The sequence below is a fragment of the Elephas maximus genome, chromosome 4 (genome assembly GCF_024166365.1).
Source record: "Elephas maximus indicus isolate mEleMax1 chromosome 4, mEleMax1 primary haplotype, whole genome shotgun sequence".
In the NCBI taxonomy this organism is placed as follows: Eukaryota; Metazoa; Chordata; class Mammalia; order Proboscidea; family Elephantidae; genus Elephas; species Elephas maximus.
Window position 1 is genome coordinate 128,621,045 of NC_064822.1, and position 24,762 is coordinate 128,645,806.

At 39.3% G+C, this 24,762-nt stretch overlaps 1 long non-coding RNA gene across 5 annotated transcripts in view; it reads left to right on the forward strand.

The window, feature by feature from the left end:
• Positions 1 to 9,002: 9,002 nt before the first annotated feature.
• The window catches only part of LOC126075758 (uncharacterized), a 133,242-nt gene continuing 117,482 nt past the window's right edge, over positions 9,003 to 24,762 (forward strand). For all 5 annotated transcript variants that reach the window (XR_007517257.1, XR_007517256.1, XR_007517255.1 and 2 more), the window contains exons 1-2: positions 9,003 to 9,167; positions 20,401 to 20,484. This is a non-coding gene — a long non-coding RNA (uncharacterized LOC126075758). The remainder of the gene's footprint in view (positions 9,168 to 20,400; positions 20,485 to 24,762) is intronic.

The window sequence follows — 24,762 nt, forward strand, 5'->3', positions numbered from 1 at the left end:
GAGCTTCGGTTGGGTAGGGTCTATCTAAGAGTTAAGTGATTGTTGGAAATGCTACTGTGGTCTGAAGCTCTTAAGAGGATCGTAGCAATATAAAAGGAAGGCATGTTCCAAATGGTCTTCCTCTTTGACCATTCCCTACCTTTTCATTAAAATCAACTCAGGATGTTTTGAAAGCAGCCTGTTGCTGCCTTGTGCAGAGAGAACATTTCCTTTGTCAGTGAGCTTTAAAAAGAGAGGGAGGCAATGTTTGAGGTTAACTTGAGCAAACGAATCAGCCTTGCACTCCAGCAAGTGTGGAGGAGGGAAAGCTCCAAAGCACACAGGGAGCAGTTGAAGTGTCATCAGAAGGGGTTTGCTCAGGGTTTTACAGGCTCATTCACAATTTGTAAATCATTACCTTGAGCACATCTCTGCTTTCATCCCATTAAATAGCAGCATCATTCTCTGTGTTTCATTTTTGTTCTCTTCCTTCACATTAAAGATTTGAAAGGGAAGTCACTTTTGTCACAGACGGACACACCTACAGAATGCGCAGCACCTTATTTGCTCTCTTTTCAATTAGCCCTTGCTGTACTGGCCTAGTGGGACTGTGTTCTCTGGTGATATTCCAGAGGACTCCAGGACTGACACCATCTACCTGTCGCTGTTTCCTTGGTGGTTTGATTATTTGCCTTTGTTTTCCCCTGGCAGCAGCTCTATTCATTGAAGCCACCTGTTTGGTGGCGTGTCCTCTATTCCCTGAGAGAAGCTGAAACTCCACATGCTGCTCGATTGCCAGCTTGCTCCTGTCTACATTGGAAATCGATTGCAGAAGGAACACAGTGTCAGTTTGAACCCAAACTAATTCTGTTGGGAGTTTGAAGAACCTGCAGCCGGAGGAAGTGCATACATGTTGGTCTACACTGAAGTGTGCCTTTCTTTAAGCCAACTGAAATGTGCAAAAGCATAATTTAGGAAACTGATAAATCAGAGGTGATGATTTTTAGAATTGTAGTCTTTGAGATAGAAACTTAGAAACCATTTAATTCAACCCTCTAACGTGAATTTTTCTTAAAAAGATTCCCTCTAAATGGCTCTCAAGACAACATTCAGAGCATCCTAGTGATAAGAAACATATTAACTCAAAAAGTAGTTCATGCAGCTTTCAAAGAGATAATAAAATTTCTCCCATGTATTAGACTAAAATATATCTTCCTACTTATTCAACCCATTTGCTTAAATACTGATAACCTGCAACCAAAGAGGAAAAATAAAATTTCTCCCCCCAAATTCAACCACTTGAAGACAACTATGTTATTGTTGTTGTGTGCTGTTGAGTCAATTCAGACTCATAGCGACACCATACAGACTCATACCGACCCTGTAAACCCAAAACCAAGCCCACTGGCATAGAATCTATTCCAAATCACAGCGACTCTGTAATACTTCACAAATATTCTTTTCTCCAGGCCAAGTATCCTCAGTGTTTGCAATTTTTCCTTACAATATCATGTATTGCAGATCTTTCTTCCTTTCATCATGTATACATATGTATTTTTCCTTCTCTGACAAAATCCCCACTTTTAAAGTGTGTATCACAGAACTGAACCAGTGACCTAAATGGTGAGTATTGGAGGGAGCTTGTTATTTCCCTAAACCAGGTATCCCCTTAATCTTCAGTTGTTGTAGTCTAAGATCTTGTATTTTAGAGAAATCCATATTTGCTTCCACTACAAACAAACCCCCAAATCTCAGCCACAACAAAACTGTATTTTCCCACTTCACAGGTGGCTGAGGGTCTAGAGATCATCCTCCATCTCATCGCTAAGCCATTTGGCAGAAGTGGCCTGTACGGTCAGTGCAGCAGTAGAAATGACTAGTGGATCACTCCAGTGAGTGCTCTTTGTCTCTCTGGTGCCTACGATAGTGCCCGATACATAGTAGATGCTACATAAAAGTTTGTTTAACAAATAAATGAGTATCACCCCACCATACGCTAACAATATTCTGTCTCTCCTATCAATTCAAATAATCTCCCAGGAGCCCTGTGAGGAAGATGCTAATGTTGCCCATGTGGTGTGGGTGGGCACAGATTACCCAATAGGAAAGAATGGATTACCCAATATGCAGGAACAGATTACTCAATAAGTAAGGTACACACAGGCTTACCTGTACTTGCTTACTAATCTGCAGTGCACAATTTCACTGTTTTTCACCACATCAAGATTTGGTAAAGCCCGTGTGAAATTGCGTACTACAGATTAATAAGTAAACACAATTAAACCCATGCATACCTTGCTTACTGGTTAATCTACCCCCGTGACACTTTTTGAAAAAAGCACTTGCCCAAGTCAGCCTTCCAATAGGTAGAAGAGCCAATCCTGAACCTACGCCTACCATCCCTGTCAGTGTTCTTGGTAAATACACAACATGAAAAGTGCCCTCTAAGAGTGATTGGCAGAAGGTTAATAACTTTAGAATTTCATTCTAACCTTAGAAAATCTTTTCTTCCCTTTTCTAATAACAGATACAAAATAAAGAAACCTCATTTGTTTTAAAGGAAAGTACCACAACACCCATCTCCATGTCAATAGCCCCTGACTCAGTGGCTGCCACATATGTGGTGCTCAGTAAATGCATGGCTGGAGGTTCAAGTCCACCCAAAGGCACCTCAGAAGAAAGGCCTGTCAATTTACTTCTGAAAACTCAGCCATTGAAAACTCTATGGAGCACAACTCTACCCCTACTCACACAGGTTTGCCATGAATAGGAATCAACTTGATGGCCAGTGGTTCAGTTTTGTTTTATATATCTTTTATGCTAGAGGTGTCTAAGGCACAGAGGCCACTGGTGACCTTTCCAAGATCTATCCCTAGGTCATGATTCAAGTTCCAATCTAATCCCAGAACCTGGGAATATAATGGGTGCTATGTGTCAAGCCCACCATTTGTCTATCAGTTTGTCGTACTGTGGTGACTTTGTGTTGTTGTGATGCTGGAAGCTATGCCACCAGTATTTCAAATACTAGCAGGGTCACCCATGGTAGATGGGTTTCAGCAGAGCTTCCAGACAAAGACAGATTAGGAAAAAGGACCTGGTGCTCTAAAAAAAATGGCCAGTGACAACCTTATAAATAGCAACAGAACATTGTCTGATATAGTGCCAGAAGATGAGACCCTCAGGATGGAAGGCACTCAGAAGACAACTGGGGAAGAGCTGCCTCCTTGAAGTAGAATCAACCTTAATGACGTGGCTGGAGTAAAACTTTTGGAACCTTCATTTGCTGATTTGGCACGACTTAAAATAAGAAGAAGCAGCTGTAAGCATCCATTAATAATCAGAACGTGGAATGTACAAAGTATTAATCTAGGAAAATTGAAAGTTGACAAAAATGAAATGGAATGCATAAAGATCGATATCCTAAGCATGAGTGAACTGAAATGGACTGGTATTTGTCATTTGATTCAGACAATCATATGGTCTACTATGCCAGGAATGACAAATTGTAGAGGAACGGCATCACATTCATCGTCAAAAAGAACACTTCAAGGTCAGTCCTAAAGCACAACACTGTCAGTGATAGGATAATATCTATACGCCAACCATAAAGACCAGTTAATACAACTATTATTCTAATTTATCCAACAACCACTAGTGTGGAAATTGAAGATTTTTTAATCAACTTCTACCATCTGAAATTGATCAAACATGCAATCCAGAAGCATTTATAATTACTGGTGATTGAAATGCAAAAGTTGGAAACAAAAAAGGATCACCAGTTCAGAAATATGGCATTGGTGATAGAAATAATGCTGAAGATCAAATGATAGAATTTTGCAAGATCAACAACTTCTTCATTACAAATACCTTTTTTTCAACAATATAAGTAGCAACTATACACACTGGCCTCACTGGCTGGAATACATAGGAATCAAATCGACTACATCTGTGAAAAGAAAAGAGACGATGGAAAATCTGAATATCATTAGTCAAAAGAAGGCTGGGGCCAACTGTGGAACAGACTGTCAATTGCTCATACGCAAGTTCAAGTTGAAGTTGAAGAAAATTAAAACAAGTCCACAAGAGCCGAGATATGACCTTATCTGTATCCCACCTGAATTTAGAGACCGTTGAAAGATTACATTTGACATATTGAACATTAATCACCAAAGACCAGACAAATTGTGGGATGACATTAAGTACATCATACATGAAGAAAGCAAAGGTCATTAAAAAGACAGGAAAGAAAGAAAAGACCAAAATGGATGTCAGAAAAGACTCTGCAACTTGCTCTTGAACATAGAGTAGCTGAAGTGAATAGAAGAAATGATGAAGTAAAAGAGTCGAACAGAAGATATCAAAGGATAGCTTGAGAAGACAAAATAAAGTATTATAATGAAATGTGCAAAGACTGGAATTAGAAAACCAAAAAGGAGAAACACACTCAGCATTTCTCAAGATGAAAGAAATGAAGACAAAATTCAAGCCTCAAGTTGAATTAATGAAGGATTCTATGAGTAAAATACTGAATGACCCAGGAAATATCAAAAGAAGATGGAAGGAATACACAGAGTCACTGTACCAAAAAGAACTGGTTGACATTCAACCATTTCAGGAGGTAGCATGCTCAAGAACCAATGGTATTGAAGGAAGAAGTTCAAGCTGCAATGAAAACATTGGCATAAAACAAGGCTCCAGTAATTGATGAAATACCAATTGAGATGTTTCAACAAATGGATGCAACACTCGAAGTGCTTACTTGTCTATGCCAAGAAATTTGGAAGACCACTACTTGGTCAACCAACTGAAAAAAAAAACCAAAAACTGAAGGAGATCCATAATTGTACACATTGCAAAGAAAGGTGATCCAACAGAATGCAGAAATTATCCAACAATGTCATTAGTATCACACACAAGTAAAATTTTGCTGAAGATCATTCAAAAATGTTTGCAGCAAAACATTGACAGGGAACTGTCAGAAATTCAGGTCATTCAGAAAAGGATGTGGAATAAGGGATATCATTGCTGATGTCAAGTGGATCCTGGCTGAAAGCAGAGAGTGCCAGGAGGATGCTTACCTGTGTTTTACTGAGTATGCAAAGGCACTGGGCCGTGTGGATCATATCAAACTATGGATAACGTTGCGAAGAATAGGAATTCCAGTACACTTCATTGTTCTCATGAGGAAACTTTACATAGATAAAGAGGCAGTCCTTCGAACAGAACAAGGGGATACTTTGTGGTTTAAAATCAGGAAAGGTATGTGTCGGGGTGCATCTCTTCACCATACTTATTCAGTATGTGTGCTGAGCAAATAATCCAAGAAGCTGGACTATATGAAGAAAAACGCAACATCAGGTTTGAAGGAAGCCTCATTAACAACTTGCTATATGCAGATGACACAACCTTGCTTGCTGAAAGAGGACTTGAAGCACTTACTGATGAAGATCAAAGACAACAGCCTTCAATATGGATTACACCTCAACACAAAGAAAACAAAAATTCTCACAATTGGACCAATAAGCAAGATCATGATAAACGGAGAAAATGTTGAAATTGTCAAGATTTCATTTTACTTGGATCCGCAATCAAAACCTGTGGAAGCAGTAGTCCAGAAATCAAACTACATATTCCACTGGGAAAACCTGCTGCAAAAGACCTCTAAAGTGTTAAAAAGCAAAGATGTCACTCTGAGGGCAAAAGTGTACCTGACCCTAGCCATGGTGTTTTCAATCGCCTCATGCATGGGAAAGCTGAACAATAAATAAGGAAGACTGAAGAAGAATTGATGTATTTGAATTATGGTGTTGGTGAAGGATATTGGATATATCATGGACTGCCAGAATAAGGAACAAATCTGTCTTGGAGGAAGTACAGCCAGAACGTTCCTTAGAAGGGAGGATGGTGAGACTTCATTTTACTTACTTTGGACATGTTATCAAGAGGGACCAGTCCCTGGAGAAGGACATTATGTTTGGTAAAGTAGAGGGTCAATGAAAAAAGGAAGACCCTTTATGAGATTGATTGACACAGTCGCTGCCACAATGGGCTAAAACATAGCGATGATTGTGAGGATTGCCCAGGACCAGGAAGTGTTTCATTCTGGTAACTATGAGTCGGAATCTCCTCGACAGCACCTAAACACAACAACATGTGTCAAGCATTGTTCTATATGTTTTATATAATTTAGTTCTCCTGAAAACTGTTTGATATAAGTATGATAATTATTTCCGTTTTACAAGAAAAGAAATTTTGTCTTAGAAAATGCTAAATGACTTGCTCAAGGTAACACAGCTCCTATAAGTGATAAAGCTGGGATTTAAACCAAGGCTCTTCCTCCTAAGCCAGTCTACTGTTTTTTTTCAATCTATTCCACCAGCAAATCAGCACTGTTTACTTGGAGGCTTTCAAATTCAAGTCTTGGAAAGCTCTGATTATAAGTTACAGACCTATGCCTACAAGCTCATCAGCAATCCTTTATTTATTCTTTTTTATTTTCCATTTGCTCCGTCTTTGGAAATTCTTTTCAGTTCAATAATTCTCTTACTTCTTACTCATAGGTGCCACAAGCTTTGGACTTTTCCAAGATAACCTTTTCTTATGCTCTCGTTACTAAAACGAGCCTTTATACCCTAGCAAGTGCACTATAAATAACAAGAGGTGCTTTCCTCAAATCTTAACCCCGGTGTGATCATTAAGGTTGTGTCTCAACTTGGCTGGGCCATGATTCCCAGTGGTTTGGCAGTTATTATGTAGTTTGTCTGTCATATAATGAGGTAACCACCTCCCTGGTGAGATCTGAAATAATGTGATCACCTCCATGATGGGATCTACTTTTAGTAGCCAATCAGTTGAAAGGAAGTTTCCCTGGGGGTGTAGATTGCATCTAATATAGGTGGACTTCCTGGCAAGGCTGGTGGGCTTTTGCTTGCTCTGGACTCTGCAGCTGGCTCCTGTTCATCTGACCTCCAGTTCTTGGAACTTGAGCTAGCAGCTTACCTGCTGTCTTGCCTGCTGATCTTGGGATTTGTTGATCTCTGCAGCCTGTAAGACGGTGCCCTGCTGTCTGGCCTTTTGATCTTGGATTTGCCAGCCCTGCAGCTGCATGAGCCAGGAGAGGTCTTCAGCCTGACCCACGGACTGGGGATTTGCCAGCCTCTACCTTTTCCTTGATATAAATAAATATATATATTTATACACTTTACTGGTTTTGCTTCTCTAGAAAATCTAGCCTAAGACACTATCCCTTGTCTGGAGCACATGCCGCTGAACAGCGATCATAGACTCTGACTCTCTTCCCATTGGGAGAACCTCTTTTTCACTGTAACCCTATTATTCTAGCAGCCTGGCTATGCAAGATGTGGTGAGGAATAGGGGTGAGAGGCTGCCATCTGGCTCTACACGCTGGCAAGCTTTGCTCTTGATATTTAGGAAACAATTATTCAAATTAAGGGTTCTGGCAATATTGGAGGACTCAGCTACAGCCAGCATAGGTTACTATAACACGGATGAAGTGCCTTCTAATAGAAACAAGCTTCAAAATCTAATAAAGTTACGTGAATCGTCTCAATTCTAGAAGATTGGCCTTGGAAGTCAGCCACGCTGGCTGCCTACTCTGATTCTGCAGTGAGAAACAGGCTGGAGAAAGTTCTGGGAGCTCCTTACTTACCTCCACCTCCCACACTCACTCAGCTTCCCACTGTCAGATGCTTTGTTTAGGCACCCAAGGAAATCAAGTGTGTTTAGGTTTTCCACCAATTGATCACATTCACAACCTCCCTCACTTGGTAGTTTCTAAGTTCCGTATCTTTCAGTGAAACAGATCTCTAAGGGAAAGATACTATTATAGAATTACAAAATGTTACAGCTAAAAAGTACATACCAAAACCCAAACAAATCCCACTGCTGTCAATTTGATTCAGATTCATAGAGGCTGTATAGGTCAGAGTAGTGTTGCCCCATAGGGTTTCCAAATCTGCAGTCTTTACAGAAGCAGATTGTGACATACATACATATGTTGTCTTTCTTACAACATGTATATGAAGGAGGGAACTACATTCTTTACCGTATGCCACATTTTGCCCAGATATGAAAATAAAGTGACTGATACACTGTAGAACAAAAGCTGTTGAGTCCCCAATCCCCCCAAGATTGGTAATGGCCCTTTGATGATCCAGTGACACTTTGTAGTCCAGTTTATCTTTTGATCCAGAATGTATTTGCAGGGTAGCAATTAAATAACGTGAGGCCAACCAAGGAATAGGGTCACTACAACTAGCTCACAATGGAATTAAATGCATGAGCTGGACTTCGTTGGCAGGAGCTACCACTAGCGGGGCTACACAGCCACTGACGATAGTTTAATGCGCCCACCACAAGAAGAGATATATTTCTGTGGCATTTCAATTGAACACATAACTGAATCATACAGACATGTGTAAATATGAGGACAGTAGCAAAACTCCCTTGTAGATAATTTTAGGGTTAAAACATAGGACTGCAACTTCCATGCAACCATTTTTGCTTTGGGTCCAATGTATCCCTAGGATTTATCTCAGTACCTTGAATGCAAAACTATTTACTAAATGAATGAATAAATCAGTGAATGAAAAAGTGTTCTTATTAAAGAAATTACTTTATAAAGCCACGAAAATCTCTTACTCAAATGTTAATTTAGTTATAACTCCCCTATGGTGGCTAAGAGGCTACCTTCATTTACATTTCTATCAATATCCCCAGCACAAAGGAGAAATCTGCACGGAAAAAATAAGAAAGATGTGGATTTCCACCATGCTCACAGATATACCTAACTTTCTAAATAATTCTGCCATTTGGAAGCTCCGTTCCTGGTCTTTAAAGTACGTAAAGGTCTTTTGACAAAAGTTATCGTATGTGAAACAGCAAGAAGCATCTACAGCCATCTCAAAGGGAGCCTTCTGCTTCCAAGAATAATATCACACATTCACAGGTGCTTCCTGTTTTTTCAAACACCTTGCCCACCTTCTGCACACAAAGCATGTGTTCTGCAAAATGTGAGGCCAACAGGAAACTGGCTGCAAATTCAGGTAGCTTTTCTGACTCTTAAATTGATCTTGAATATCCTTTCAGAGAAATGGCAGCAAAAGCTGTAGTCATTTGCGGAGGAACCAGTCTGGAAGAAAAATACACAATGGACTAGCACCAAGAGGGTGAGAACTTTTTTCTGTGAAAATGCTGTCTGCAAGTTACATTTTTAAACAAATAAATGTGTTTTATAAGGTGGCGCAGTGGTTAAGAGCTACAGCTGCTAACCAAAAAGTCGGCAGTTCCAATCTACCAGCTGCTCCTTGGAAACCCTATGGGGCAGCTCTACTCTGTCTTACAGGGTTGCTCTTAGTCGGAATCAACTGGACAGCAACGGGGTTTGCTTTTGTTTCAATTTTTTTTTGTTTTGATTTCTGTGAGTGGGATTAAGAGAATTTGCTGCTTGTGGGTGGTATTTGTTGTTTCTCCGGTGTGAGGAAGGAGGAAGGTTGAGGTGGGAAGGATGCCAGCATGGCTGAAATGGCCCTTCTGGGGGAAGGATTGCTAGAAGAATTTTGTATTTCCTTTCTGAGACTTCAGAACCAGCACCATGAAATTAAAAAAAAAAAAAACCTTACTGTGTAGAATATTGATTAAATTGTGGTATACAGGTCACATTAAGCTTTGGTTGAACTATTGTAGGGAATGTTATCCTACCATGGTCACATGTTACTCTGGGCTTCACTAGTACTGTGTGAGAGTTTCTATTTCTCCATAGCCTTGACCACACTTGGTATTCAAATTTTTTTCCAATTTGATAGATATAAAATAGTATGTACTATTTTAATTTGCACTTCCATGCTATAAAATTCTTGCCTGCTCCATCACACAGAATACTAAAGTGAAGTTTTTCCTTTATTCCTCTTGTTACCTCTCCCAGTCTAATTTCTTTTAGGACTAATCTAATTCCTTTTAGTATATGCTACTGCCCTTGCCAAATTAGTCACCATTTTTCTCCAACAAATATATCTCAAGACAGGTGTTTACTTTTCACAATAAAAGAGAATAGGTAAATTATCTGCGTATGTAGAGGTGATATCCTTGTGCCAAGTTTAAGGTTCAGAAAACATTCTTTCATTTTGTTTCCAATTTTCTTTTTCTTTAGTCCTCCTACAACTTGGCAGCCACAGCAAACAGCCAAAATACTACATGTAAAGTTGTGTATGTGATATTTGCAGCTTGGCTTAGAAAATGAGCTATCTAAAAATCTGACAAAGAGGTCTTTTTGTCACTTTCCTGAACTTGGCCAGTGGTGAGGCATCTCAGATATAGACAGAACCCCACTGAACTTGAATCATCTTGATAAAGCTCAGACAAGCACCTAGAGTCTGGAATAGATGGATGGATGGATGGATGGATGGATGGATGGATGGATGGATGGATGGATGGATGGATGGATGGATGGATGGATGGATGGATGGATGGATGGATGGATGGATGGATGGATGGATGGATGGATGGATGGATGGATGGATGGATGGATGGATGGATGGATGGATGGATGGATGGATGGATGGATGGATGGATGGATGGATGGATGGATGGATGGATGGATGGATGGATGGATGGTTGGGTGGGTGGGTGGGTGAACGGTTGGGTGCACGGATGGGCGGACGGACGGGCGGATGGACGGACAGATGGACTGACGGATGGACGGATGGACGGATGGACGGATGGACGGATGGATGGATGGACGGATGGATGGATGGATGGATGGATGGATGGGTGGGTGGGTGGGTGAACGGATGGGTGCACGGATGGGTGGACGGACGGGTGGACGGACGGGTGGACGGACGGACGGACAGACTGACGGATGGACGGATGGATGGACGGATGGATGGATGGATGGGTGGATAGGTGGATGGATGGATGGATGGATGGACAGATAGACAGACAGATAGAAATTTTAAATCTCTGGATTTCATTGGAAAGATGAATGTTACTATATTTCCTCAGAAAATCTTCCTCTGCTTTATGCAGTTCATACTGTACTTTCCTCTCTTATTCAAACAAGATTTAGAAGAGCAATCTGGTGTTTGTCTCAGTGAAAGCATCAAAACATCCAACAGTGTCAGATTGCCAAATAGAGCATTATACAGTATCCAATAGACATTAAAAAGTCTGTTTTTTAAAGGTCTCTGAAGAATCATAAATGAGCTGAAAAGTGCCCATGAGATAATAGTCAGTGGAAATTATATATTTATGTACTCATATCGATAGCAGTTATGTCTCTGTCTTTCAATCTATCAATGCAGACAAAGGTCATACACCAAAACATTAACAGAGAGTATCTTTGGGTGAAGAGGTTGTGAATTATTAAACATTTAAAAGTATATTCATGATTTTCCAATAGTCTTACCATAAGCATGCATAATTTTTGTAATCCAAAATGATTTTAAAAAAAGGTACTTATTGATAAAAAAGAAGGGTAATCTGCTAAAGGTTCTAGGAGAACTTAGTCTTATAGTATAGAAGCTTTGATAAAGAAAGTTATTCTTCTTTGGGTTGATGGTTGGTATCCCCATGTCCCGTGAAGATTCCCATCCATTATAGCGTGGGGGAATAGCCTAACCTCCCAAGAATTGGGAGGCATTTCAGTATGGGCATGCATTCATCATTATAAGATAGTTGGAGCACACTAGCTGAGGTTGCGTCATCTGCAAATCACAGGTTGTTAATGAGTCTTCCTCCAATCCTGATGTCCCATTCTTCATATAACTCAGCTTCCCAGATTATTTGTTCAGCATAGAGACTGAATAAGTATGATGAAAGGATACAACCCTGACCCACACCTTTCCTGACTTTAAACCATGCAGTATTCCCTTGTTCTGTCTGAATACCCACCTCTTTGTCTATGTACAGATTCCACATGGTCACAATTAAGTGTTCTGGAATTCCCATTCTTTGCAATGTTATCCATAATTTGTTATGATCCACACAGTTGAATGCCTTTGCATAGTCAATAAAACACAAGTAAACATCTTTCTGGTATTCTCTGCTTTCAGCCAAGATCCATCTGACATGATATCCCTTGTTCCAGGTCCTCTACTGAATCTGGCTTGAATTTCTGGCAGTTCACTGTTGATGTACTGCTGCAACATTTTTTAATGATCTTCAGCAAAAATTTACTTATGTGTGATATTAATTATATTGTTCAATAATTTCTTCATTCTGTTGGATCACCTTTCTTTGGAATGGGCACAAATATGGATCTCTTCCAGTTTGTTGGCCATGTAGCTATCTTCTAAATTTCTTGGCATAGACGAATGGGCATTTCCAGCACTGCATCCATTTGCTGGATTACTGGGGCAAAACTGGTGATTTTAGTAGGTGGTGTTGGGACAACTGGATAGTCATTTGGAAAAAAATAGATTTAAATCCAAACTTCATGCCACACACATGTGTAAACTCCAAATACAACAAGGATCTAAAGGTAAAAAAATAAAAAACTAGAAGAACACATGGGTAAATTACTCTTTGAAGTTCATAGAGTTAAAGACTTTGTAACTATGACTCAAAACACAGAGGCAATTAAAAAAAGATTGATAATTGAGTTGTGAAAAATTTTAAAAAATTGCGCAGCAAAAATACCAAAGACTACTGATATTTTGCAAAAAAAATGCAACATAGATCTAACTATAAAGTGCTAATATCGCTAGTATGTAAAAAATTCTTAAAATTTGGGGTGAAGAGGACCAAACACCCATTAGAAAAATGGGAAAAAGGCATGAGGAGATAATTCTCAAAAAACAAAAACCAACACAAATATATATATACACACATACATATATATGTACACACATACACATACATATATATACGTGTGTGTGTATATATATGTATATGTGTTGTATATGTATATATTGGCACAGTGGTTAAAAGCTCAGCTGCTAACCAAAAGGTTCACAGTTTGAATCCACCAGCTGTTCCTTAGCAGCCCTATGGGGCAGTTCTACTCTATCCTATAGGGTCACTATGAGTTGGAATCAACTCAATGGCAACAGGTTTTATACACATACATATGTGTATATATATATACATATATATATCAAAAAACCTGTTACAATGGATTTTATATGTATACGTGTGTGTGTGTGTATAAACAACACCCGGGGCTGTTGAGTCAATTCCGACTCATAGCGACCCTATAGGACAGAGTAGAACTGCCCCATAGAGTTTCCAAGGAGCACCTGGCGGATTCCAATTGCTGACTCTTTGGTTAGCAGCTGTAGCACTTAACCACTACGCCACCAGGGTTTCCATATACACACACACACACATATATATATACACACAAAAACCTGGTGCTGTCCAGTACAACTAGATGATGCCCAGCTACCACCACTGACTGCTCTGACAGGAATCACAACAGAGGGTCCTAGACAGAGCTGGAGAAAAATGTAGAACAAAATTCTAACTCAAAAGAAAGACCAGGCTTGCTGGCCTGACAGAGATTGGAGAAACCCTGAGAGTATGGCCCTGGGACACATTTTCAGCTTAGTAATGAAGTAATTCCTGAGGTTCATCCTTTAGCCAAAGATTGAATAGGCCCATAAAACAAGACTAAAGGGGCACAGCAGCCATGGGGCAAGGACTAGAAGGCAGGAAGGGACAGGAAAGCTCTATAGGGAACCCAAGGTTGAGAAGGGACTGTATTGACATGTCATGGGGTTGTTGGCCAATGTCATAAAATGATATGTGTACTAACTGTTTAATGAGAAACTAGCTCGTTCTGTAAAACTTCATCTAAAGTACAATTAAAAAAAAAACTGTTGACTGTCCTATAGGGTTGTTATGAGTCAGAATTGACTGGACAGCAACAGGTTTTATATATAAATATATGTATAAAACCTGATGCCATTGAGTCAATTCCATCTCCTAGCAGCCCTATAGGACAGAGTAGAACTGCCCCATAGAGTTTCCAAGGAATGTCTGGTGGATTTGAACTGCCAACCTTTTGGCAGTTAGCAGCTGTAGCACTTAACCACCATGACACTGAGATTTTATATGTATAACCTTAAAAGACAGGAAAATATGTTCAACCTCACTCATAATTAGAGAAAGACACATTAGAACTATCTGTGATATTATTTTTCATGTATAAGATTGGCAAAAGTAAAAAGTATGACAATACATTTTTGTGGAAGAGGTTGTAGGGAAATAGGCACTCTCACACACCACACTGCTGCTGGAAATACAAACTGGTATAATCTTTGGAAGGAAATATGCTAATACCTAAGAAAATGATGTAAATGTTTACCTTTAAGCTCAGCAATCCCTCTTGTAGAGAGTTATCTAGAAGATACATCTCCAATCATCCAAAAACACATTTGCATAAGGTTATTCCTTATAGCATGTTTGTTATTGCAAAATATTGGAAACAGTTTACATGTCCAAAATAAGAAACTGATTATATAAGCTATGTACATCCACACAGCTGTAAAAAAAAAAAAAAAAGAAGAAGAAGAAGAGGATTTCTATGAACTAATATGGACTGTTTTTCAGAATATATTGTTAAGTAAAAAAAAAAAAAAGTTCAAAAGAGAATCCAGTATGTACTACTTTTCATGAAAGAAAGGGAAATAAAATATACATGTGTCTGTCATTTCATTATAATACTTTGTTTTCTCCAGCTGCCCTTTGAAATTTTCTGTTCAGATCTTTTACTTCATTATTTCTTCCTTTACAAAGTAAAGTATTATCATGAAATGTGTGAAGACCTGGAGACAGAAAACCAAAAGGGAAGAACACTCTCGGCATTTCTAAAGCTGAAATAACTGAAGAAAAGATTATAGCCTTGAGTTGCAATGTTGAAAGATTCTACAGGGAAAATATTAAATGACTCAGGAAGCATCAAAAGAAGATAGAAGGAATACACAGAGTCACTGTACCAAGAAGAATTCGTTGGCGTCCAAACATTTCATGGGGTAGCATATGATCAATAACTGATGGTACTGAAGGAAGAAGTTTAAGCTGCACCGAAGGCACTGGCAAAAAACAAGGCTCTAGGAATTGATGGAATACCAATTGAGATGTTTCAACAAACGGATGCAATGCTGGAAGCACTCATCTCTCTATGCCAAGAAATTTGGAAGATAGCTACCTGGCCAACTGACTGGAAGAGATTCATAGTTGTACACATTCCAAAGAAAGGTGATCCAAGAAGACACAGAAATTATCAAACAATATCATTAATATTACACAAGTAACATTTTGCTGAAGATCATTCAAAAATGGTTGCAAGGAAAACATGAGCCCAAGAGATAGAGAGGGCCATGTAAGCCAGAGAATCCATCGGCCTGAGACTAGAAAAACTAGGTGGTGCCCGACTACCACCAATGACTGCTCTGACAGGGAATGACAACAGAGAATCCCTGATGGAGCAGGAGAAAAGTGTGATGCAGACCTCAAATTCTAGTAAAAAGATCAGACTTAATGGTCTGACTGAAACTGGAGGGACCCCAGAGGTCATGGCCCCCAGACTGTGTGTTAGCCCAAAACTAAAACCATTCCTGAAGCCAACTCTTCAGACAAAGATTAGACTGGACTATAAGACATAAAATGATACTGGTGAAGAGTGTGCTTCTAAGCTCAAGTAGACACATGAGACTATATGGGCAGGTCCTGTTTAGAGGCAAGATGAGAAGGCAAATGGGGACAGCATCTGGGTGAATGGACATGGGAAATACAGGGTGGAGAGAAGGAGTGTGCTGTCACATTGTAGGGAAAGCAACTAGGGTCACATAACAATGTGTGTATAAGTTTTTGTAGGAGAACCTGACTTGAATTGTAAGCTATCACTTAAAGCACAATAAAAAAAATTAAAATGGTTGCAGCAGTACATCAAAAGGGAACAGCTAGGAATTCAAGCTGGATTCAAAAGAGGACATGGAATAAGGAATATCACTGCTGATGTCAGATGGACCTTGGCTGAAAGCAAAGAATACCAGAAAGATGCTTGCCCGTGTTTTACTGACCGTGCAAAGGCATTCAACTCTGTGGATCATAACAAATTATGCATAACATTGTGAAGAATGGGAATTCCAGAACACTTCATTGTGCTCATGATGAATCTGTACAAAGAGGTAGTTATTCAAACACAACAAGGGGATACTTCATGGTTTTAAGTCAGGAAAGGTGTGTGCCAGGGCTGTATCCTTTCACCGTACTTATTCAGTCTCTATGCTGAACAAATAATCTGAGAAGCTGAATTGTATGAAGAAGAATGGGATATCAGGGTTGGAGGAAGACTCATTAGCAACCTGCATTATGCAGATGACACAACCTTGCTTGCTGAAAGTGAAGAGGACTTGAAGCACTTACCTATGAAGATCAAGACTACAACCTTCAGTATGAATTATGCTTCAACATAAACAAAACAAAAATCATCACAAATGGACCAATAAGCAACATCATGATAATCACAGAAAAGAATGAAGTTATCAAGGATTTCGTTTTACTTGGATCTACAATCAAAGCCCATAGAAGCTGCAGTCGAGAAATCAAAAGATGCATTGAAATGGGCAAATCTGCTGGGAAGAAAAAAAAACTCTTTTGAATGTTCAAAAGCAAAGATGTCACTTTAAGGGCCAAGGTGTGCCTGACCCAAGCCATTGTGTTTTCAATTGCCTATGAATGTGAAAGCTGGCCAATGAATAACGAAGATCAAACAAGAATTAACACCTTTGAATCATGGTGTTGGCGAAGAATACTGAGTATACCATGGACTGCCAGAAGAACAAACAAATCTGTCTTGCAAGAAGTATAGCCAGAATGCTCCTTAGAAGCAAGGATGGCAAGACCTTGTCTCAGGTGCTCTGAACATGTTATTCGGAAAAACCAGTCCCTGGAGAAGGACATCATGCTTGGTAAAGTAGAGGATCAGTGAAAAATAGGAAGACCCCCAATGAGATTGATTGACACAGTGGCTGCAAACATGTGACCCAGCATGTCAAGGATCCTGAGGATGGTGCAGGACTGGGCAGTGTTTCATTCTGTTGTACATATGGTCACTATGAATCAAAATGGATTTGAGGGCACCTAACAACAACTTTTTTTTTTTTTTAACAACAACAGTTTCTCATTGTGACAAAAGAAACACAGAAAGGATAATCCAGAAACTAGCAAAATTTCTTACAGGGATTAAGATGAAGAGAATGGGGTAGAAGGGATGGATGATGGAGTGGGGGAAGGAACTGTTCTTCGAGTAAAACTCCTTGTATAGTTCTGACTTTTAGAACCATGATAATGTTTCATATATCAAAAATATAAATAAATTATTTAAATCAAGCACGATGAGATTGTTATGGATTGAATTATGCCTCCCCAAAATACACATTGTAATCCTCATCCCCACACCTATTAACGTAACCCTAATTTTGAATAGGGTTCACTTTGTTACGTTACTGAGACCATACCAGTGTACGGTGTATCTTAAACCTAACCACTTCTGAGATATAAAAAGAACAGATTAGGCACAGGCAAGCAAGGACAAATGAGGGAAAGATAGACGCCACATGGAGATCTCCAAGGAACACCAAGAATGTTAGGGAAGCTGAGACAGGATATTTCCCCAGAACCAAGAGAGAGAGAGCCTTTCCTTAGAGCCAGTGCCCTGATTTGGACTTCTATCCTCCTGAACTGTGAGAAAATAAAGTTCTGTTTTTAAAGATACCCACTTGTAGTATTTCTGTTACAGCAGCACTAGATAAAAACCCAAATTGAAATACAAACAATAGCAGAGGAAGCCAAAAGTGTTACAAAATATACTGAAGGGAGTGGAGAAGAAAAGAACAAACCTAAGTAACATCGTAAAACAGTATTTTGACTATATACTGTAAGACTAAAGTAAAACAAGTGCACACAAACATTGCTACACTAGCTACTAAGTCATTTTCCCCCTGCATGGTATGAGTTAGCAATTCTGAAACTAATTCATGCATGTTTTAGAATTGTGCAAATAAGTAAATAAACTTTGGATAATGAGAGGCTGATTTCTTACTGTCAGAGAAAGGAGTTAAAAAAAAGAAAGCAGACGGGCTACAATGAATCCTGTAGTATTGGATTGCAATCAGAAGTATCTCTATAAACTCATGGTGATAGCTATAGATAGAGATTGCTGTTGTTATTAGGTACCATCGATCTGGTTTCTACTCCTAATGATGCCATGTGACAGACTCACCATCTTAGCTGCTAACCGAAATTTTGGTGGTTTGAGCCCACCCAGCAGCTCTCCAAGAAAAAGACATGGCAACCTGTTGCCATAAAAATTAACTCGAAAAAAAAAGAACTCATTTCCATCAAGTCGATTCTGACTCATAGTGATCCTACAGGACAAAGTAGAACTGCCCCACAGGGTTTCCAAGGCTGTAATCTTTAGGAAGCAGACTGCCACATCTTTCTCCTAAGGAGTAGCTTGTGGGTTCAAACTAGCAACCTTTCAGTTAGCAGGTGAACACTTAAACAACTGCACCACCAGGGCTCCTAGAAAACCCTATGGGGCAGTTCTACTCTATCATATGGCATCACTATGACTCGAAATCAACTCGATAGCACAGAACAATGATGGATGGATGGATGGACTGACGGACGGATGGATGGATAGATTAGATAGATAGAAGATAGATTAGATAGATGATAGATAGATACATAGAGGGAGACATAGAAAGATAGAATAAATAAATAGATAATTATGTGTGTGTGTACACGTGCACACATATATACCTTTTTTTTTTTTTTCTGTATCTATCTGCTGAGAGGGCCTAGAAGCAAAGATACCAGTAGGAATGAACACAATAAGCAGCCAGATCTTGGTTTCTAGATATCTTTTTCTGATCAAAGAAACCAAGGATTGTTAGAGAAATGACTGACCCCCAGGTTAGGTCAGGGAAAGTACAAGATTAGCCTAGAATATCTTGTGGTTCCAGAAGGAAAAGAAGTGTTCAAAACAACAACAAAAATCCAATGCAAAAAGACTCATGAGTCAAATTGAAGGGACTCCTAATGGTCAAATCTGGAACAAATTAAGCAACAAAGTAAATGATGGTACTAATGGATTATAATTTATAGAATAAAATAAATATCCTTGAGTCCTTATTGATAATCATATAATAAACAGGACAGGAGGGAAATCTCTTCTTTACAATAGAATTCTAATTAATAAGTGACAAAAACCAAAAAAAAAAAAAATTAAACCCATTGCTATTGAGTCAATTCTGACTCATAGTGACCCTATAGGACAGAGTAGAACTGTGCCACTGGGTTTCCAAGGAGTGGCTGGTGGGTTCTAACTGCTGACCTTTTGGCTAGCAGTCATAGCTCTAAGCCACTGCACCACCAGTGCCCCAAGTAAGTGAGGAAGGATGAAAATAAAAAGCCATCACTTGATGATAACGGGCAAAGGTAAGACAAGAAAGAAAATATTTACATAGTCTTATATGTAAGATACTTATAAGATACTCTCTGTAAGATACTTATTAAGTACAAAGGAGAAAAGTTATTTTTCAGTGCAGAACCCTGGTGGACACCACTCTAACCAAGTGATCAAAGTTAACCTCACTAATAATAAGGCATGTCAACACCACAGACCACCTCTTACGATGAACTGAGGGGCCCAGCATAAGGTCTGTGGATTAGTTAACGGTATAATCTGTTGCCATCAAGTTGATTACAAGTCATAGTGACCCTATAGAACAGAGTAGAACTGCCCCATAGGGTTTCCAAGGACTGCCTGGTAGATTCGAACTGCCAGCCTTTCATCTAGCAGCTGAGCTCTTAACCACTGTGCTACCAGGGTTCCAATTAATGGTGTGGTATCAATACTAATTTCCTGATTTTGAAAATGGTACTGTGGTTATATAAGATGTTAACATTTGGGAAGTTGGGTAAATGATCTTTATTCTTTATTTGTACTTTTTCATTAGTCTTAAATTATTTCAAAATAAATGGTTAAAATTTTTAAACATATTTAAAAATAAAGAAAAGGTTTTTTTTAAATAAATAAATAAAACCTACCATCTACTGTTGCCAAAACTTTATTTTAAAAGGGACATCTTGACACCTTCTCAAAGTAAAAGAATATTTTCTTCTCAAAATAAAAATGTTAAATACGTTTTGCTTTATGAAAAAGTAAACGTATATATAAATGAAAGATATTTATTATGTAAATTCTCCCCAGATCAATATGTTCCCTCTCTCTGAGTCATTGTTTTAATTTTCTAACTATTGCTCATATTTTGAGAGATTATGAAATGGGTAATGATATAGGTTCTTCTTTAAATTAACCCTTAGTGATAATTTACTCCAGCAAATTTTGAGTGTCTTCTCTTCTGGCCTAAATTTCTGTATGTATCTTTCCAGGCAATGGATTTTAGAGAGCTCCATTTCTGCCCAAGCTATTAGATACAGTTCAGCAGCAAAGAAGACTTGGCCCACATATAACAGGTACTCATGTGCAATTATGAAGTTTTCTTTATAAAAGGGAAGGCGGAGAAATGGAGAACAGAATAAAGGCTTGGCATTCCTGCTCTATAAAGGTGAGGCTGATTTAACAAACCACAAGACTCATCACTACTCTATGATTGCCTCACATTCTTTTCTTTAAAAAAAAAAAAAATATATATATATATATATATATACACACACACACATATGCATGTATTTGCAATATTTATGACAACTTGTCACTATGATAAATACCATTTTATTTATTTTGGCTAAATGTTTTTCTTTGGAGAATTTCAATCAGAAACAACAGGTCACTTGACGTTACCACCAGAGGGCATAAGAAGTTAAGAAATAAGACAAACAAAGCTCACCTACTTCTGAGCGTCTCTGATTTCATGATTTGAAATCTCCAGTTAGCCACTTCAAGAGATGAACTCATTTAAAGACAAATGAGCTATGTGAAAATGAGGATAGGAAGAAGTTTAGAAGGAAAATCTATCATTTTTTAATAAGAATGAAATCATCAACTGTGCTCCCAAAAGTGCTCACCTATATGCGTTTATTAATTACATTATTGATTTATGTTAAACTTTCAATTAAGCATTGAAATAGGTTGGTAGTCTTAAATTGTGATGTTTCCTTCCTGGCGATGTTTGAGAAAAATATTCGATGGTAGATGCGATTTATTATCTAGAAAATGATGAATGAGCAAAGAGGCCAAGGCCCTGAGTTTAGTTTGTGTATGGGCCAGTTAACATCCCTCTAAACAGGGCCACCCCCCTCACTCTAACCAACAAATGCACGTCAGAGGTCCCAGGGCAGTGGTGAGACTGTGCATATGCCTAGGCACAGATCCGGCACTGCCCTGGAGAACTAAATCAAAATGCACTTTCCGCTGATGTTGGGTAAATGATATCTCCTGACAAAATGACAGGATTTTGATTTTAGGATTAGAAACTATTTGAAGCCAGACCATTCAGACTTTCCTGTTCCTCTCGCTGTCTACTCCAATTCCCCCATTCCACATTCTATTTCGTTCCCCACCTAACCCCTGACTATTTATACTTTGATACCATCCCAAAACCCAGTGCCTTCCAGTCGATTCCGACTGATAGCGACCCTATAGGACAGAGTAGAACTGCCCATAGAGTTTCCAAGAAGTTCCTGGCAGATTCGAACTGCCGACCCTTTGGTTAGCAGCCGTAGCACTTAACAACTACGCCAGTGGGGTTTCCTTTGATACCATAACTCTACATGTAAAAACCAAAACCAAACAAACAAACCTGTTGACATCACGTGGCTTCCCACTCAAGAAGACCTCATGTGTTACAGAACAGAACTGCTCCATATAGTGTTCCTGGCTGTAATCTTTAAGGCGATATGGTTGCTAACCAAACTGTCAGCAGCTGGAATCCACCAGCCGCTCCTTGGAAACCCTGTGGGGGCAGTTCTACTCCGCCTTACTGAGTTGCTATGAGTCCGAACCGACTCTACGGCAATGGGTTTGTTTGTGTTTTTTTGGTTTGGCAATCTTTGTGGAAGCAGATTGCCAGGACTTTCTTCTGTGATGCCATTGGCTGGGTTCCAACCACCAACCTGTAGGTTAGTAGTCGAGTGCAAGCTGTTGGAGCCACCCAGTGACTATATGTAGAAGAAGTAGTGATTTATTGATATGAAAAATTATTTCAATCCTCCGGATAGTTCTGTCAACTTAGAAACAGCTAGGATGGGCAGGTGATATTAGGATTGGATGTGGACTCGACTGGTCTTTCCCCATTCCCTGCATGAGATGGTATCTCAGCTTTTACGATGAGATTGTTTCTTCTCCTGGGCTTAAAAATCTCTAGAGTACATTTCATAGATAAGGAATTTTAGGGAGAGTGTGCATATTATTTGGAACCAATATGATATTATCCTATCCAAAACAGCCCTCTCTGGTTTGAGGGTGATCATGATTAAGACTGCATTTGGGTGATTTGAAGTGCAAATGTACCACGCTTTCCCATACTGCTTCCAAATCTCTCTCAATGGGTAAAATGTAAACTGGGGAACTGAGGAATTATCTTGACAAGTTTGCCAAAATATTACATAATTAGTCTGGATATAAGGACAAGATGAGAAGGATGGGGCCTGTTATTTAGAATGTTTACATTATTTTAATATTTGGAGAATATCATTAATATTGCATGCAAGCAAAATTTTGCTGAAAATCATTCAAAAACGGCTGCAGCAGTATATTGACAGGGAACTGCCAGAAATTCAGGCCAGTTTCAGAAGAGGACGTGGAACCAGGGATATCATTGCTGATGTCAGATGGATCCTGGCTGAAAGCAGAGAATACCAGATGGATGTTTACCTGTGTTTTACTGACTGTGCAAAGGCATTTGACTGTGTGGATCATAACAAACTATGGGAATTCCAGAACACTTAATTGTGCTCATGAGGAACCTTTACATAGATCAAGAGGTGGTTGTTCGTACAGAACAAGAGGATACTGATTGGTTTAAAGTCAGGAAAGGTGTGCATCAGGGTTGTATTCTTTCACCATACCTATTCAATCTGTATGCTGAACAAATAATCCGAGAAGCTGGACTATATGAAGAAGAATGGGGCATCAGGATTGGAGGAAGACTCATTAACACCCTGCGTTATGCAGATGGCACAACCTTGCTTGCCGAAAGTGAAGAGGATTTGAAGCACTTACTGATGAAGATCAAAGACCACAGCCTTAGGTTTGGATTGCACCTCAACATAAAGAAAACAAAAATCCTCACAACTGGACCAATGAGCAACATCATGATAAATGGAGAAAAGATTGAAGTTGTCAAGGATTTCATTTTACTTGGATCCACAATCAACATCCAGGGAAGCAGCAGTCAAGAAATCAAAACACGCATTGCACTGGGTAAATCTGCTGTAAAGGACCTCTTTAAAGTTTTGAAAAGCAAAGATGTCACCTTGAAGACTAAGGTGCGCCTGACCCAAGCCATGGTATTTTCAATCGCATCATATGCATGTGAAAGCTGGACAATGAATAAGGAAGACCAAAGAATTGACGCCTTTGAATTGTGGTGTTGGCAAAGAATATTGAATATACCATGGACTGCCAAAAGAACGAACAAATCTGTCTTAGAAGAAGTACAACCAGAATGCTCCTTAGAAGCAAGGATGGCGAGACTGCATCTTACATACTTTGGACATGTTGTCAGGAGGAATGAGTCCCTGAAAAAGGACATCATGCTTGGCAGAGTACAGAGTCAGCGGAAAAGAGGAAGACCTTCAACGAGGTGGATTGACACAGTGGCTGCAACAATGAGCTCAAGCATAGCAAGGATTGTAAAGATGGCTCAGGACCTGGCAGTGTTTCATTCTGTTGTGCATAGGGTCGCTATGAGTTGGAACCAACGCGATGGCACCTAACAACAACAACAATATTTGGAGATAATTGAGATGTTTCTTTTTTTGTAATCATCCCAAGCATAACTATATCATGCACAGTTTTACTTTGTGCTATATTTTATAAAGTTTCGTGTCCTAAAACATCTCATTATTTCATTTCTACTTCCTCATTTACAGCTTTTTAATCAGTCTTTTACTACAAGACTTAGTTTTCCTCTTTGGAAATGGATGCTGTTGAGTTCCTAAGCAAAACCAAACTAAACCCACTGCCATCAAGTCGATTCTGATTCATGGTGACCCCATACGTTACAGAGTAGAAATGAATTCCATAGGTTTTCTTGGCTGTAATCTTTACAGAGGAATCCCTGGGTGGCAAGAATGGTTAAGCGGTTGGACTAGTAAACAAAAGTGGGCAGCTCAAACTCACTCAGAGGTACCTTAGTAGACAGGCCTGGCAATCTGCTTCCAAAAGGTGGCAGTCTTCCATGGTCTTGGAGGACAGCTAGCTCAATTGGCATAACATATCTTATAAAGAAAATGTTCAACATCCTACTTTGGTAAGTAGCGTCTGGAGTCTTAAAAGCTTGTGAGTGGCCATCTAAGATACTCCACTGGTCCTACCCTGTCTGGAGCAAGGGAGAATGAAGAAAGCCAAAGACACAAGGGAAAGAATAGTCCAAAGGACTAGTGGACCACAACTACCACAGCCTCTACCAGGCTAAGCCCAGCAGAAAGGGATGGTGCCTGGCTGCCACCACTGACTGCTCTGGCAGAGATTACAATAGAGGGTCCTGGACAGAGCTGGAGAAAAGTGTAGAACAAAATTCTAACTCACAAAAAAGACCAGAGTTACTGGTCTGACAGAGACTGGAGAAA